Here is a 17,147-nt window from a genome sequence, read left to right as displayed (position 1 = left end):
GGGCAAAATATAGTTTTTAGAAAGTAAAATCAATTTTTTTTTCCATATTAATTTGCGAAAATTTTAAATGTTTAATAAAGGCAAAAAGTCAATGGTATTTATTTTTTGTGCACAAACACTTGGATATGCGTCAAAATCTTGTGTTTATTTATGATAATCTCAGCCCTGTATTATTGTCTAACCTGTTTTATGACTGACATTTGACGAATTGCTTTGTTTCTTTTTTTGATAAAAGCGTCTTATATCTAAATATGTAGCCTAAATGTAATAATAATAGCCTAATTATTATTATTAGGCCTATTATTTGCGTTTATAACTAAATGAGTTCACTTAAGACAGGAATATGTTAATCATAAAACAATTTATGAATGTTTTATTTTTATAGGCCTATAACTTTGTGTTTGTGTTATATATATATATATATATATATATATATATATATATTGTATGTGAAGTCCTTTTAAAAACAATGCATCCCGCATCTAAACAGGAGGCCTGGTTGAATCACGCGGCACACTCTGGGGGACGAGCCACAAACCCGTGAGTACGGATTACAAACCCGTGAGTACGGATTGCGAAAGCGTGGGCACGGTTTATGAATTTGTGGGTACAGATTGCAAAAACTGAGGGCACGGTTTACAAATCTGAGAGCACGGATTAGGAACTCGTGGGTACGGTTTATTAATCCGTTGGCACGAATTGTTAAACCGAGGGAACAGTTTAAGAATTCGTGAGAACAGTTTATAAACTGAGGGGACGGATTGCAAAACCGTCGCCTCAGATTGTTTTTTTTTTCCCCACAGGTGACTTCCCGGGCTCCGTACTATTAAACTTTCTCAGTTGATCACCTACAAGATGAGAAATAAAATTATTACAAGTTTAAATATGCAAATTAGGCATCATCTAATTAAATATGCACTAATGTGCAAATCTGAGTATTGGATAAAGCCAGGTTCAAAATTCTTTTTTCATTGTGTTCACATATTAGATGGGAAAAAATTATAAAGGGATTTATGGATATCTACTTTTGTTATCCTGTAAATCAAAATATACTGTCAATAGCCTTAAAATCGCCATGTTTTATAAATCAGGCTAGGAATAATATATTTACAAATCCCTCTGTAAATGTCTTCATTCAATCACTATTCAGGGGAACATACTAACCTGAAATGCCACTAGGAAGGCCTGACCAGGCGTCACTTACATGGGACACTTCAGTCTGGCCAACTTCCTGTTGGCATTTCGGCTGAGTATGTTCCCCTGAGTAGTAATTGGCTTTTACAAGACAGAGTAGGTTACTTTTGATATAAAACAAATGATCAGCTCTCAGATTCTGTCAATTTTATTAAGAAATTCAAACAATAAATACCATTTTGGCAAGAGAAGCAAGAGGACTGATGCATGAACAGCCTCCACATCATCACAACGAACACGGAAGTCCAACTGAAGGAGCTGAGACAGCCAGCAGCCCCAGCACCGGCAGCACCTTCATGCTCCCGTCAGATCCGGCACTGTGGGGACCCCTGACAGAGACGCTGAGTGAGGAAACGATCCACAAAGGGCCCGCTGCCTTCCATAACCAGGCTACCAGGTACCCAGTATCATTGAGGGAGTCTGGGTGTTGAACCAGCTCCTTCACAAATGACCTACTGAATTGCCGTCTTCAAAACAACGAAAGTGTACCGAGGCAATGGCTGCTCCATTCACCATGTACTGGCTCTGTTTATTGCCATGCCTGCAAACTCCTGTCACCCCCAAAGCCGGCAACATCCCCTCATCAGGGGATTTAGCGATTGGAAACACTCTGAAAGGATCGGGGATCATGAAACAAGTTTAGAACATAGACAGAATATGTTGTCTTTAATGCAGAGATCCAGTTTGCAGAGTGGAAGCTGCACTTGTCCAACAATGTGAGGCAGAACAACGGTACTGGGCACAGGGTACTCAGGCATGTGGTTACTGTCATCAAGTTTTTGGGAGCTAGGGGCGCAGCTTTCAGAGGGGACAACAAACTCTTGGGCTCAGTGCATAATGAGAATTATCTGGGGATATTGGAGATTATTGCACATTTCAACCCATTTTTAAAGGACCACCTTGTGAACCATGGCAACAAGGGGAAAGGTAAGCCCTCATACCTCTCCTCCACTGTATATGTTGATGACTTTATTGTATTTAGGGGTGACAAAACAAAGCAAGTCATTGCAGATGAAATGAAGCAGGCGAAATATTTCTCTGTTATCGTCGATTCTACCCCAGATCTTGCGCATGTGGATCAGCTGACATTTGTATTCTGATTCGTTAATGGAAGTGGAAAAGCGGTTGAAAGGTTCATAGATTTAAGCCTATCAACAGCCACACAGGCCTTAGTTTAGCTGAATCTGTGATTAGCATGTTGCGAAACCTTGGACTGGACTTGGCGAACTGTCGTGGGCAAAGTTATGATAATGCTAGCAATGCTAACTAATGCTAGCTACATGTCTGGCAAGTACAACGGACTCCAAGCTCAGTTAAAAAAAGAAAACCCACTGATCCACGTATACACCATGTGCCACCAACTCCTTAATAGGCCTGGGGGTTAGGGACTTAGATCCTCTGATTTCCAGCCATTCAGGGAAGAGTTATTTACCCCTACCAAGTGGACGTAGGTCCCGTCCGCTACACACAGTTTAAGATATTTTAGATTTAGTCCGAGAGCTTTCTGTCCCTCCATTGAAAATGTATGTATGGTATACTGTCCTTGTCCAGAAAGGAAATAAAGACATCATCAAAGTAGTCCATGTGACATCAGTGGGTTAGCATCGAAAATACATTTTGGTCCAAAAATAACAAAAACTACGACTTTATTCAGCATTGTATTCTCTTCCGTTTCTGTTGTCAAGCCGCATTCAGTGATGCTGATGACGTAAGACGCTGCTGACGAGCTGGCACATTTAACATCTTTTGATGAAGTATGCCTAATGATATTTTTCCGTGGAGGGCTATCCGAGCCGCTCAGCTCCCTTATGCCACTTCATCAGCTGGAGTCTTGAAAAATATATTGTCTATGCTCTTTTGCTGGCTGGTTCAACTTTTACTGTGGGTTTGGTGGAAGAGGAGCCCCACAACCCCACAGTACCTGCCAAGCCTGAGTCTCTCCACATCATGCCTGATCTTCGCGTCACGCCTGATTCTCTTGATCTTCACATCACGCCTGACCACGCCTGGCCTGCTCTCCACGTCAGCCCTGCCTGAGCCTGCGCTCCACGTCAGCCCTGCCGCACAAGAGACTGTTCACGAGCCGGTGTCTGTTCCTGAGCCGGTGTCTGTTCCTGAGCTGGGATAATGGAGACCGCAGTAGGTCCCTGAATAGGATAATGGAAACTGCACCGCCCTGGTCACCCGAAGGGTCGTCTCCGCCATGGTCCCCTGCACAGCCTGCCATGCCCTGGTCCCCTGAACTGCCTGATCCGCCTTGGTCGCCTGCACTGCCTGATCCGCCCTGGTCGCCTGCACTGCCTGATCCGCCCTGGCCCCTTGAACTGTCTGGTCCGCCATGGCCCCCTGAACTGCCTGATCCGCCCTGGTCGCCTGATCCGCCCTGGTTACCTGCCCTGCCTGATCCGCCCTGGCCCCCTGAACTGTCTGGTCCGTCATGGCGCCCTGAACTGCCTGATCCGCCCTGGTCGCCTGATCCGCCCTGGTCACCTGCACTGCCTGATCCGCCCTGGCCCCCTGAACTGTCTGGTCCGCCATGGCCCCCTGAACTGCCTGATCCGCCCTGGTTGCCTGCACTGCCTGATCCGCCCTGGTCGACTGCACAGCCTGATCCGCCCTGGTCGCCTGCACTGCCTGCTCCGCCCTGGTCGCCTGGACTGCCTGATCCGCCCTGGTCACCTGCACTGCCTGATCCGCCCTGGTCGACTGCACAGCCTGATCCGCCCTGGTCCCCTGAACTGCCTGATCCACCCTGGTCGCCTGCACTGCCTGATCCGCCCTGGTCGCCTGCACTGCCTGATTCGCCCTGGCCCCCTGAACTGTCTGGTACGCCATGGCCCCCTGAACTGCCTGATCCGCCCTGGTCGCCTGATCCGCCCTGGTCACCTGCACTGCCTGATCCGCCCTGGCCCCCTGAACTGTCTGGTCCGCCATGGCCCCCTGAACTGCCTGATCCGCCCTGGTTGCTGCACTGCCTGATCCGCCCTGGTCGACTGCACAGCCTGATCCGCCCTGGTCGCCTGCACTGCCTGCTCCGCCCTGGTCGCCTGCACTGCCTGCTCCGCCCTGGTCGCCTGGACTGCCTGATCCGCCCTGGTCACCTGCACTGCCTGATCTGCCCTGGTCATTTGCACAGCCTGATCCGCCCTGGTCGCCTGCACTGCCTGCTCCGCCCTGGTCGCCTGCACTGCCTGCTCCGCCCTGGTCGACTGCACAGCCTGCTCCGCCCTGGACTGTCCCCCTGAACTGTCTGGTCCGCCATGGCCCCCTGAACTGCCTGATGCGCCCTGGTTGTCTGCACTGCCTGATCCGCCCTGGTCGACTACACAGCCTGATCCGCCCTGGTCGACTGCACAGCCTGCTCCGCCATGGCCCCCTGAACTGTCGGATCCGCCCTGGCCTCCTGAACTGTCAGGTCCGCCCAAGCTCCACGACCCAGGCCCGCCATTGCCATTGCCATGTCCTGGTCCTGTTCCCCTGCACGAGACCGCCCTCCATCCCTCCCCCAAGACCACCTCCGCTCCTCCACCCTCCTGTACTGTTGTTTTTGGTTTTGTTGGGCATCAGACGGGGGGCTATGTTGTGATTCCTGTCTTGTGTTCCCCTTGCCTTATGTGGACTTGTTGTTTCCTGTTCTGTCCTTTGTAGTTTTTCTTGTTTATTAGTCTTTCCATGTGTTTCTGATTAGCCACGCCCCCCTTGTTATATTGTTTAGCTTGTTTGCCTTTGTATTTAAGCCCTGTGTCTAGTTCAGTCTTTGTGAGTTCTTAATGTTGTAACGTTGGATGTTGGCTGTCCTGTTTCCTGTTCCCGAGTCTTGTTTTTGAATATAGTTTGTTTAATAAAATACAGCTAGTAGTGGATCCTGCATCTGCATCTGCTTCAGTCTGTCATAGCCATTGTGTGAGGAGGTGTGTGGTTGTTTTTCGCGGTCAGTACTATATTAAGATTTACAGTTGGCTAATATTTTCCCAGAATGCATTGAAAATCTACAGTAACATACTGTAAACAGCTTATACAGTAAGAAAATGTTAAGAATACAGTAATAATGCTGTGAAAATGACTAAATATACAGAAACATACTGTATTCAGATTTTACAGTAGGGAATTGTTGAGAATACGTTGGGTTCCCATAACTGAATAATAGAGTCTTTCCACTTGCACTTAGTAAGTAAATGTTGATGTTGAGTCTACTGATTCAGTAAATTTTACCATTATGTTATAATATATTGATACACGTCCCTTCCCTTCTAAATTTCCCTGCGTTATTTCCTCTAATTTTGATAAAGGTATCTATTAAAGAACAACTTAATATTATTGGGAACAAGTTCCATCCATCCAACACAACCTGCAATTACTTCAACTCAACACCAGATGTCAACATCCCCAGCTGTCTAAATAAGACATCAACATTTCTATTGTTCCCTTTCGAGGGAACTCGCGATGCGTCATCGACGCTTTGGGAACGCCCCCAGCGTGAATGCGTCTGAGCATCAATGTCAACTAGTCCAATGGAAAGAATGAGCGTCATGGGCGGGTGACGTCATGACCAGGAAGGGATAAGAGCACATCCGGTGAAACGCGGCATCAGCTTCTATGTCTCAGCAAGCGATCTGTGTTACTCTGTCTCTGTCTATTTATTGTTGTCTGTTCGATATTATTGGGAAGAGTTATGGCGAAACAACTTTATTTAATGGGTCCCCACACGAGCTTTGTGTAGTTTGTTTGGGAGTGGAGCATGCGGTATCAGCCTCCGAGGGGGCTGATTGCAACATTGTGAGAAGCTTTCGCTTCGCATGCTCCACTCCCGCCTGTCACTTTTCGAGGAAAGTGGCCAGGCTCGCGATCCTCAGGGTGCAGGACCCGCGTCTGCCGAGGCAGCGCGGAGAATGCATTCCTGGGGATCGCGAATAGGATCTCTTTACGGGGTTGGAGACGGGTCCGCGGATCTTATCTCCTCCCTTTCCACGAGGGATCCAGTGCTCTCTCTCCGGTCTCGGAAGCCCGCGCTGCGGTCTCTTCCGCCCGGGGAGAGAAATCAATGCTTCAGTGCTCTACCTCCGAGGAGGTAGATGTGCTGGGCATTGAAAGTGTACACAATCATGGGGGAAGTGGATTTGCCATCTCTTTACCCAGCGTATGAGAAATATATAAGCCTTATATATATATATATATATATATATATATATATATATATATATATATATATATATATATGATAGTTTATATATTATATATAAAAAATATATATATAAAAATAAGCGGGTGGAGGTGTTTAGTAAGGCTGTAGATAAATTAAATATTTAATGGCCAGCAGAAATAAGGGGGCACTCGTCCTTAAAATAAATTGAACGAGTTTCCTTCCCTCTATTTTCCACCTCCATCACGGGGCCTTCCATTTTTCCCCATCTGCACAGCGAGCTGTCTAGATCATGGAAAAAGCCTTACTCTTCTTGTTTTTTAGCCCCCACATTCATGTATATTCAGATATTAGGGGGTTAAGAGAGAATGGCTATGGGGCAATACCCCGGTTAGAACAGACGCTTGCGAGCTATCTGTCTCCCGGTTCAGTATCGACCCTGAAGGCGTCGGCTTCTCTCACTAAACCATTAAAGAAAACTATTTTTAATCTAGTGGGAAAAGCATTTACGGCAGTGGGTCTAGCAGGAGCCTGCTTGCACACTATAGCAGTGCTACAAGCATATCAGGCTGACCTGCTGTGGTATTTGGACAGAAGTGAGGGAGTTTGGCCTGATGGGGTTTGAGAACTTCGTCGGGCCACAGATTTATCTCTCAGGGATGGCAGCCCTTGTGGTCACTGAGAGACACCTCTGGCTCTATTTGATGGGAATCATGGAGAAAGATACAATATAATCTCTCCCTCGCTATCTCCAACCCCCTGGGGCTGCTGGGCGTGAGCAGCTCCAGCCGGCAAAGTTTCTCATACACAACACAGCAGCCAAAGCCTTCAAAGCAGAAGCCGGATCCGAGGACCGTTCTTCATGCTGAGAAGGCTGCGGCTCAAAAGAAAAGGTCTGGCGCCACCGGCGTCAGACCGGTGAGGGCAGCCCCAACCGGGGTGGAATGGTGTACACCTCATTATACGGTGCCCTTTCCATCTCTGTGGCCTCAGGGGACCGTTCTGCCAACCCCGCCACCCTTGGTGCTTCGGGGCGCAGCGTTCTCCAGCGAGCTTCTGGCGCAGCGTCAACTCGACATTGCGTCGGACTCGTGCCCTCTGAGGGGGGTTCGAAAACAGTCAGTTCGGGTGGTTCCTGCCAGTATGTTTCAGGTCCCCGAACTGGCTGTCTTTATTACACCAGAGGCCAGCCTCGAGGGGCTGGTTCCCTTGGTAGATTTTCTGGCAGCGCGGAAGCTACTGCCAAATATATCTCTATGGGTAATGGTAATCTCTCTGGTAATGGAGCAAGGGGTAAAGGCCCTGTTAGCAAAGAAAGCTATAGAGCAGGTGTACTCACCCGACATTGCGTCGGGTCTTTACAGTCGTTATCTCATTGTTCCAAAAAAGGATGGAGAGCTGCGTCACATACTAGATCTTCGTCTGCTGGAGTGTTTGGTGCTGGAACTCAAGTCCAAGATGCTGACACTTAAACAGATCATGACTCAAATCAGATCCGAGGACTGGTTTGTCACGATAGATCTAAAAGACGTATACTTCCATATCTCCATCCTCCCTCAGCACAGGAGGTTCCTGAGGTTTTCTTTGGGGCAAAGAACACCAGTATCAGGCACTTCCTTTCGGTCTATCTCTATTACCCCGCACATTCACGAAGTGTGTAGACGCAGCTCTGGCCCTGCCAGGCTGCAGTGTATACGCATTCTGAATTGCATAGATGACTGGCTGATTCTAGCGGAATCAGAACAGTTAGCGGTTCGGCACCGAGGTGTCGTTCTCGCTCATATGCAGATGTTGGGGTTGAGGCTCAATGCCAAGAAGAGTGTGCTTTCTCCAGTACAGAGAACCACTTTTCTTGGTGTGGTATGGGATTCAGTGACGATGCGGGCCACTCTGTCGCCCGTTCGTCTAGCTGCTATCCTAACAGCCATAAAAGAGCTGAGGCTAGGCCAGTCACACACTGTAAAACAGTTCGAGAGACTGTTGGGTCTTGTGGCAGTAGCGTCCAACGGGATACCTTTTGGCCTGCTGTACATGAGGCCTTTGCAGTGGTGGCTCAGGACCAGAGGGTTCTCCCCGAGGGGAAACCCACTTCGTATGATCAAGATCACGCGGCGGTGCCTTCGTGCCTTGGTTATATGGAGGAAACACTGGTTCTTAACCCAGGGTCCGGTGTTGGGAGCTCTTTGCCATCGAGTTGCTATCTCGACAGATGCTTCCCTCACCGGCTGGGGAGCGGTATTGGAAGGCCGCTCAGCTCAGGGCTTGGGAGGAGTCATCATCTCGCTTGGCACATGAATTGCCTAGAGATGATGGTCGTCTTCAATGCGTTGAGACATCTCCTCCCAGACCTGAGGGGCCATCATGTGTTGTTCTGAAACAGTGACGGTTAGGCCTCAGGGCAGCAGCGTTCAATGTGATACCCTTTGACCTGCTGTACGTGAGACCTTTACAGTGGTGGCTCAGGACCAGAGGGTTCTCCCTGAGGGGAAACCCACTCCCTACGATCAAGATCACGCGGCAGTATCCCCGCGCCTTGGTTATATGGAGGAAACTCTGGTTCTTGACCCACAGACAACACGTTGGTGGCCTATTATTTTGGTCCCTCAGGAAATTACGCTGTCTGAGGGCAGTGTATATTCCAGGGGGGCCAGAATATTGGAGCAGACACCCTGTCGAGGCAGGGGCTGAGGCCAGGGGACTCCACCCCGAGGCGGTGGAGCAAATATGGGAGTTTTATGGCCAGGCAGAAGTGGATTTGTTCTCGTCTCAGCATACGACGCACTGTCCACTCTGGTTATCCCTCACTCAACCAGTCCCCTCGGGGCTGGTTGCTATGGTGCAGACGTGGCTGAGGCTACGTCTGTATGCATTTCCCCCTGTTGCTCTGCTCCCAGGAGTTCTGGAGTGATTCCGCCAGGATGGAATAAGCCTATTTAGTAGCACCACTCTGGCTGAGCTGAATTTGGTTTGCGGACCTCATTTTTCTCCTCGACGGACCTCCCTTGGAGGTCCCGATCAGGAGAGACCTTCTGTCTCAGGCAGGGGATGCAATATTGCAACCCCGGCAGGGGATTTGGAAACTGTGGGTTTGGCCTCTGAGGGGGCCCAACTCATAGAGAGTGGTCTCTCAACCGAGGTTGTTGAGACCATTCTAATCTCCAGAGCTCCCGCTACGAGGAAACTATATTCACTATTTCGAGAGTTTTTCACTTCTTGGTGTTACCAGCGTCAATGGGATCCGGTTAACTGTTCAGTAAACACCGTATTCGAGTTTCTGCAAGATCGCTTTGTATCAGGTCTATGTCCTTCCACGCTTAAGGTATACGTGGCGGCCATTGCGGCTTTCCACGCCCTGGTGGGTAGTACATTTTTGGGTCGAGACCCCCTGATCACTCGTTTCCTTCGTGGCACTTTGAGGCTGAGGCCTGCAACTTGCACTAGGGTGCTGGCTTGGGACCTTGCAATAGTTCTAGAAGGCCTATCTGGTAGGGGTGGGCGCTATACCGGTATGAACGTGAATACCGGTATTATGTTGTGCCATGATATGGATTTTGCGATACCGAGGATACCGTATTCATTAATTCAAATTTTGCAGTTATATTGTTTTGTTCAATTTGGTAAGTTAGGCTACTCTGTTAACACAACAGTTAATGACGATACAGAATCGAATACGCTGTTTAAGGAAATTGCTGATTTGGCGCTTCATACGCGTGAAGTTGCTGAGGCGATTAACCGCTGTTCTGTGACGCGTTCAATGAAGGACCGTAACGTAGAACACATCGCTAGTGCTAAGCGACCGTTCATAAAGGATGCAACTTTTGCGGTGGAATGGGAAATAACAAGGTAATGAGACGCAAGTTTGACTTTTAACTTGAGCGCAGCATTTTTAGAATGCCGTTTCATTTGCGAGACGCGGGTGCAACACCAAAACAAGTTCGTCAAGCACAAAAAAACATTAAAGTTCTAGGCTACTGTGTTTGAGATGTCATGTTTTCATGAAGGCTGAAAGCTGCTATTATTATCTTTGTTTTTACAAAACATTTACTGCTAATAATATTATCCACGTGGAGACATTTCCCCACAATGTAACGTTAGGCTATGAATAACAGGACACGACACACACAGTGGTGTAGTCTACGTGATACGCAGGTATACGCCGTATACCCACTAGAAAATGTCAAGGATTTCCGTATGCCCACTAGGAAATGTCAAAGATCTCCGTATACCCTCTTTAAAAAGCGTGAGGATTCGTAACAACATCGTTTAATATGAATCAGCTATTAATAAACGGCAAACTACTTCTTCACTGCTGATTCCTGGTGGTTTAGAGGAGAATTACTCCGAGTCGCCCCCTGTCGTTTCACAGAATAGCACAACGGCAATCGCGTCAAGTATAAACGCCTCGTCCGTTTGGAGAGGTGCGCGCGCAGTCAGCGGAGACTCGCGCTCGTGCGGACGCGTCGAGTATAAACAAGGCTTGACGCGTTGTGTTTTAAGCGTCTATGAGGAGGACATGCACACATTTGAACTTCATCGCAGAGCTTTTATGAGAGTCACATCACAAGAATTTTACCATTTCATTTGATAAAACTATCGTCATTCATTCGTATCATATACACACACTCACAAACTAGTCTTCATGACAACCTGTCAAAATCAAAGTTTTGTATAACTTGATGAAAATATAACAGAAATATATTACTATTGCACAGTAGAGTATACTTCAAGTAGGCCTAATAATAATAATAATAATAATAGTTTATTAAAACACACAGAAGCTCAAATGTCTTTAATTTACAACCCACCAAAATAAAAGTTTGTAGAGAGAAATAAAGTAACTAGAGGGAATTATGAAAGAAATTGCATAGTAAGATGTACTTTTTAAAATAATAATAATCAAATCTATTAAAACATAATTTTAAAGGAATATCACACACGTTTTTAAAAAGTAAATTTTTATTTGTGCTTATAATGTTTAAGTCTTTTAATTGTCAGCTGATAAAACCTGTGCTTCAGGGACCATATTCATATAACATCTAAGGCTAAATGTAGCTCTTTACTGGCTGAGTTAGATGGCGATTAACACTAAACAGTAGAAAATTGGGTGGCGGCGGCGGGTGGGGGGGGGTGGGGGGGGCGGGGGGTTGGGCTGGTATATCACAGTATACTCACTACAAAAAACTAGACTACACCACTGGACACACACATAAGCGCGCGCATACACACGACAAACACATAAGCGCGCGCATACACACACACTGGTCCACTATCTTTGTGGGGACTCCCCATAGACGTAATGGGTTTTATACTAAACTGTAGGCCTTTATTCTGTCTCCTTACACTAATGAATTAGTTTGTATGAAAATTTTCATTGTTTTTTTCTTGTATACTTTTAAGTTCTATTTATTTGGTGCTTTGTTCAATCTCAAACCATTATTTTATTTTTATTATTAACAAGAGTTAACTGTAATCTGTGCAAACATTAAACTTAAATTAAACGTCTCGCTTTGGTCTACACTGGAAGTGTTCTGCTCGCTCTGCTAAAGCTAAACTATAATTATTAAAACTGAAACTAAATAAAATAAAAACTATATAGAAATGTGTTTGCAAAATAAAAAATTTACAAAACCATTAATGAAGCTAGCTAAAACTAAACAGAAATTTAAAGCAAAATTGAAAACGATATTAAAATAAAAACTAATTTAAAAAAGCAAAACTAGAACAACAGATATTCCTGGCGGAGACAGAGCACACCCGAAGACGGCTCTCACTCAGAAATCAATAAAGTCTTCATTCGCTGCCGGTTCTCATTATGACAAAACGAGCAAAAAGTGGAAAGACATAACAAGTGCATTCAGGCCTACCTCATGTTGCACGTTTGCACTTTTTGAGAAAAAAAAAGGTCTATGTCCAATGAAATGCCTCCCCTTTTTCTATCTAATGTTAAAATACATATTTTGCTTGTAATTTAACTAAGGTGTACTAAAATGTGATTCCAATTTTTTTTCTCATATCGCGATATAATATCGATATCGTCCAGATAGTTAAAAATATCGTGATATGAATTTTTGCTCATATCGCCCACCCCTACTATCTGGGGCTCCCTTCGAGCCCTTAGATTTGGTCTCAGAGAAGTTCCTTTCTTTTAAGACTATTTTCTGCTAGCTATTTCGTCCCTATTAGAGTCAGACCTTCAGGCCCTTTCGGTCCCCACCTGCCTTGAGTGCACCAGGGATGGCCAAGGCAATCTTACCCGAAACATGGATATGTTCCAAAGGTGCCTACCATTATTCCGAGGCCTATTGTGCTGCAGGTTTCTGTCCTCCTTTTACATCTGCGGACCAGGAAAGGCTGAACCTCTTGTGTCCAGTGCGAGCACTGGATACTTATGTTCATCTGACATCTTCAGTGAGGAAGTCCGACCAGTTATTTATTTGCTTTGGATCACCTAAGAAGGGTCTTCCTGCTTTTAAACAGACGGTTAGTAAGTGGATAGTTGAGGCTATTTCACTTGCATACGAGTACTCTGACCAGCCGTGTCCTTGGGCGGGCAGAGCTCACTCTACGAGGGGTATGGCGGCTTCTAAAGCCTTACTATTTGGAGTTTCTCTTCAAAACGTGTGTGATGCGGCAGGCTGGTCCTCACCGCTCACATTCGTTAGGTTTTACAGCTTAGACCTGGATGCTGCCCCAGGTTCTCAGGTGCTTAGTGCTTAGTTTCAACAGACTGACACTCAGGTACTTGGAATTCTGGCGTTTTGGGTATTCTCGTTCCCAAAGCGTCGATGACGCATCGCGAGTTCCCTCGAAAGGGAACGTCTCAGGTTACGACTGTAACCATAGTTCCCTGAGAAAGGGAACGAGACGATGCGTCACCCTGCCATACTTCCTGCATCCCTGTGATCGACTTGCTTCGACTTTTTGAAGCTAATGCCGCGTTTCACCGGATGTGCTCTTATCCCTTCCTGGTCATGACGTCACCCGCCCGTGACGCTCATTCTTTCCATTGGACTAGTTGACATTGATGCTCAGACGCATTCACACTGGGGGCGTTCCCAAAGCGTCGATGACACATCGTCTCGTTCCCTATCTCAGGGAACTATGGTTACAGTCGTAACCTGAGACGTTCTCAGAAGAAGTCCTCATAGTTGGGTAAAGTTCTATAGCAGTAAAATGGAGATGAGATAAAATGAATTTTTGTATTCCCATTTGCTATAATAACAAAAGAAAAGAGCCATGATAGAATTGCCACGACTTTCCAGAAGAAGGGAAAAATATCAAGACAATTGCAGCTGTCATAAGAGAGAATAACAATTTGTGAGAAGGGTCCATTCTCTCTCTCTCTCTCTCTCTCTCTCTCTCTCTCTCTCTCTCTCTCTCTCTCTCTCTCTCTCTCTCTCTCTCTCTCTCTCTATCTCTCTCTCACTCTCTCTCTCTCTCTCTCTCTCTCTCTCTCTCTCTCTCTCTCTCTCTCTCTCTCTCTCTCTCTCTCTCTCTCTCTCTCTCTCTCTCTCTCTCTGTATTTTTTTTTAGGGTGGCCCTTATTTTTGAACTTTTAAAATCTTCTGCTCTCACCCTCCCAATCAACTTGCTTTCGTGAGAAATGGAAAAAAAACACATTTCGCTGAGATTGGACTACGTTTAGGGTGTGCTCAACGAAATTGAAATTCCGACACCTAAAAGGGATAGTTCACCTTAAAATGAAAATTATGATGATTGACACCATGATTTACTCACCCTGAAAGATATATACATATATACACCACCTGGGTTATTATGTTGCTTTTCCACCAATTTATACTGATATTTAAGGTTATGAATTTTAAAATATTCAAGTTACAAAATGTATGCTGACCTGCTTAGTACTTCTAGATCTAGACCAAACCATCTGTGGCCTGAAAATGAGACCACAAGGATTAACAAGAACAATATTTACTCATCCACAAACTGAAGGAAAAAAAAGACTTGTGGGCAGCTCAATGTCTCCACCCACCCTTATATTTATAGTGTTTTATCGTGAGAGCTCACTGATCGTCTTCTTCATCATGACCATCATCATCATCATCATCATCATCTCACTGACTGAACATGTAACACACATCCGCATGACATCACGGTTTTCACAAATTCACATTTTTGTGGTTTACACAGAGAAGATAACCGTATTGTTTTCAAGAACTTGCACTTCGAAACCCAAGTTTGTGTTTTCAAGCCCCCAAAGCGGCATTGTCATGTAAATGAACGGCACAAAATGTTTTCAGTTTTTAGTTGAAAAAAAATAAAAACTGAAGTATAGCGTATACTGTATAGTGTACAGTATAGTGTAAATGGCCTCATAAAGATGTTTCTTGTGTGGTGAATATGTCAACAGCACTCTCTCTCTCTCTCAGCTTGTGTGAATGTGGGTATAGTGAACGGCACACAAGCCAGACCCCACTCCAGACCTTACATGGTTTCTCTTCAGACAAATGGGCAACATATCTGTGGTGGATTCCTCATTTCTAATCAGTTTGTCTTGACTGCTGCACGTTGCCGAATGAAGTAAGACTTAGTCTGAACTGCAATAATGATTGATTATTGATGGAGATTTTTAATATGAAATGACATTAGTATATAGTTTACTTACTTTTGTTATCAAATCAGTATGCTCAATATGCTTTTATAAAAGAATGCATAAAACTGTCTGGACTTGGATGTCTGGGCATGAACAGTCCAGAGAGTGATCGTCTAATGGAGGCCAATGCGAAGATAATGGATTTCGCAAAATGAAAAAAAAAAATGGAAAAGAAAACAGACAAATTTAGGCAGGCACAGATGATGTGTGCATATGGGCACGGTGGCTCCTGCGAAGTATGCAATCATTTTATGAAGTGAGTTTTAATTGTGATATGGCATTTTAGTGACGTGTTGATCTGTGTTTCTTAGGGGGATTCAGGAGGTCCTTTGATTTGTGGAGACACTGCAGTTGGTGTCACATCTTTCGGTGACCCTGGACACTCTAATTCACTTAAGTATCCTAATGTGTATACTAAGATTTGACCATATCTTCCATGGATCTATGAAAATATTTGAAATGTTAAGTGACTTCATAGAAAATAAAAAAGGAAGAAGTTTTCCTGTATTCTTCCAAAAAAAAAAAAAAAATCCTGATTTTTTCCCCCAATTAAAGTATCACATGGCAAGCATCAATCAGTCAAAGTTTGTTCATTGTCACAACCATATATAAGTACAATATTACTGTCACGAATCAAGTCCAATGATGATGAGGAAAGCAGATTAAGTGGTTCAAAATAACAACAAGGTTTATTTAGGAGCAAACAACATTTGACAGTGTGCATGGCACAAACAATACAGGACAACCAACAGAAAGCCAAAAGGAACTTACGTAAATACACAAGATGAACTCGATAATGAACAGCTTTGATGATTACGTAAATGAATATCTATGGTAACTGATCAGTGGCGGGAAACTAGAGCAAAGGAAACAGGAAACTGAAGAGAAACAAACTAAAAGTTCATGAAAATCAAACTAAACAGAGAATAACCATGACAATTATATGGTGGGAGCGCTAAAGTCATTTCACATTAGCAAGTAAACCTTTTGATTTTGATTGAGCAAAGGCAGAAATCATTGGAATAACTATTTTATAATAAATTGAGATTCTTTAAATTTATTTTTATTTTATTTTCAGATTTGGCAAGCTAAAATGTGGAACCTTCTGACACATTTTATCCCAATCTTCCGTCATTTACAGTAAGAACTATCAATGGAGGCTAGAGCTATTGACTGCAGTGATTAGAGAGAGAGAGAGAGAGAGAGAGAGAGAGAGAGAGAGAGAGAGAGAGAGAGAGAGAGAGAGAGAGAGAGAGAGAGAGAGAGAGAGAGAGAGAGAGAGAGAGAGAGAGTGTGTGTGCGTGCGTGCGTGCGTGCGTGCGTGCGTGCGTGCGTGCGTGCGTGTGTGTGTGTGTGTGTGTGTGTGTGTGTGTGTGTGTGTGTGTGTGTGTGTGTGTGTGTGTGTGTGCGTGTGTGTGTGTGTGAATTTCCTGAATTTGTGCGGCTAGTTCGGTAGCAGTTTCTGACACAGACGTTATCGCCTTGCTACTGAGAAATGCCATGTATTTTTCAGCAGTGAAACTTCTTTTAATTGATAAAACATTGCGGGCAGCAGCGCTCGTAACTTTCTGTGCACTAATCTGTGTGTACATGTGGGTGTGAAAGAGCATGAGAAAGAGATAGATTGTGCTATAGTTATAGTAAAAGATAACTGTTAATAAGATAGACCTGTTAATAGTTTGACATTTTTATCCTGTTGTTTTTCATGTTTATTTGCTTGATCAGTGCAGGGCCGTAGGCCTATTTACCTAATATATTCTGATATATTTAAATAATTAAACACTGTGCTGTCAAAGTTGATATTGTGGCTTTATATATGGTCAGACACTTGCATGTGTCATAATTAATATTCTACCAAAATCAATCTTAAATGGAGTTTTGACCTGTGAATGTCAAAACGTGTGTTTGTCCGCCAATAGAACGGCCGCATCTGAGGCAGTAAGTCTATCACATTACGTTTTTATCGACTTAGGATGAAACACACGCACATGCTATTAATTAAAAGTTCTCGACGACATCCTTTATAGAGAGAGTTTCTTGAGTAAAGAAAACACTGTGCTTATTCAAACATCCAGTTATTTATTTACCCTAGCATTGCAGAAAAGCAGATGATCCTTTGGTGGAGTTATGAGGTTTGTCCAAGAGTTTGAGGATCCAATGGAGATACGAGGTTTATAAACAAGCAATTTTTAATACGTT

The 17,147-nt window shown here is 44.8% G+C and overlaps 1 pseudogene; it reads left to right on the top strand.

The window, feature by feature from the left end:
• The first annotated feature begins 1,397 nt into the window (after window positions 1–1,397).
• Window positions 1,398–15,406, top strand: LOC130089374 (complement factor D-like; annotated as a pseudogene).
• Window positions 15,407–17,147: the final 1,741 nt, after the last annotated feature.

This window comes from Rhinichthys klamathensis, unplaced genomic scaffold (genome assembly GCF_029890125.1).
Source record: "Rhinichthys klamathensis goyatoka isolate OS25496 unplaced genomic scaffold, OSU_Roscu_1.1 h1tg000127l_1, whole genome shotgun sequence".
In the NCBI taxonomy this organism is placed as follows: Eukaryota; Metazoa; Chordata; class Actinopteri; order Cypriniformes; family Leuciscidae; genus Rhinichthys; species Rhinichthys klamathensis.
This window is presented reverse-complemented; position numbering and strand designations above follow the sequence as displayed.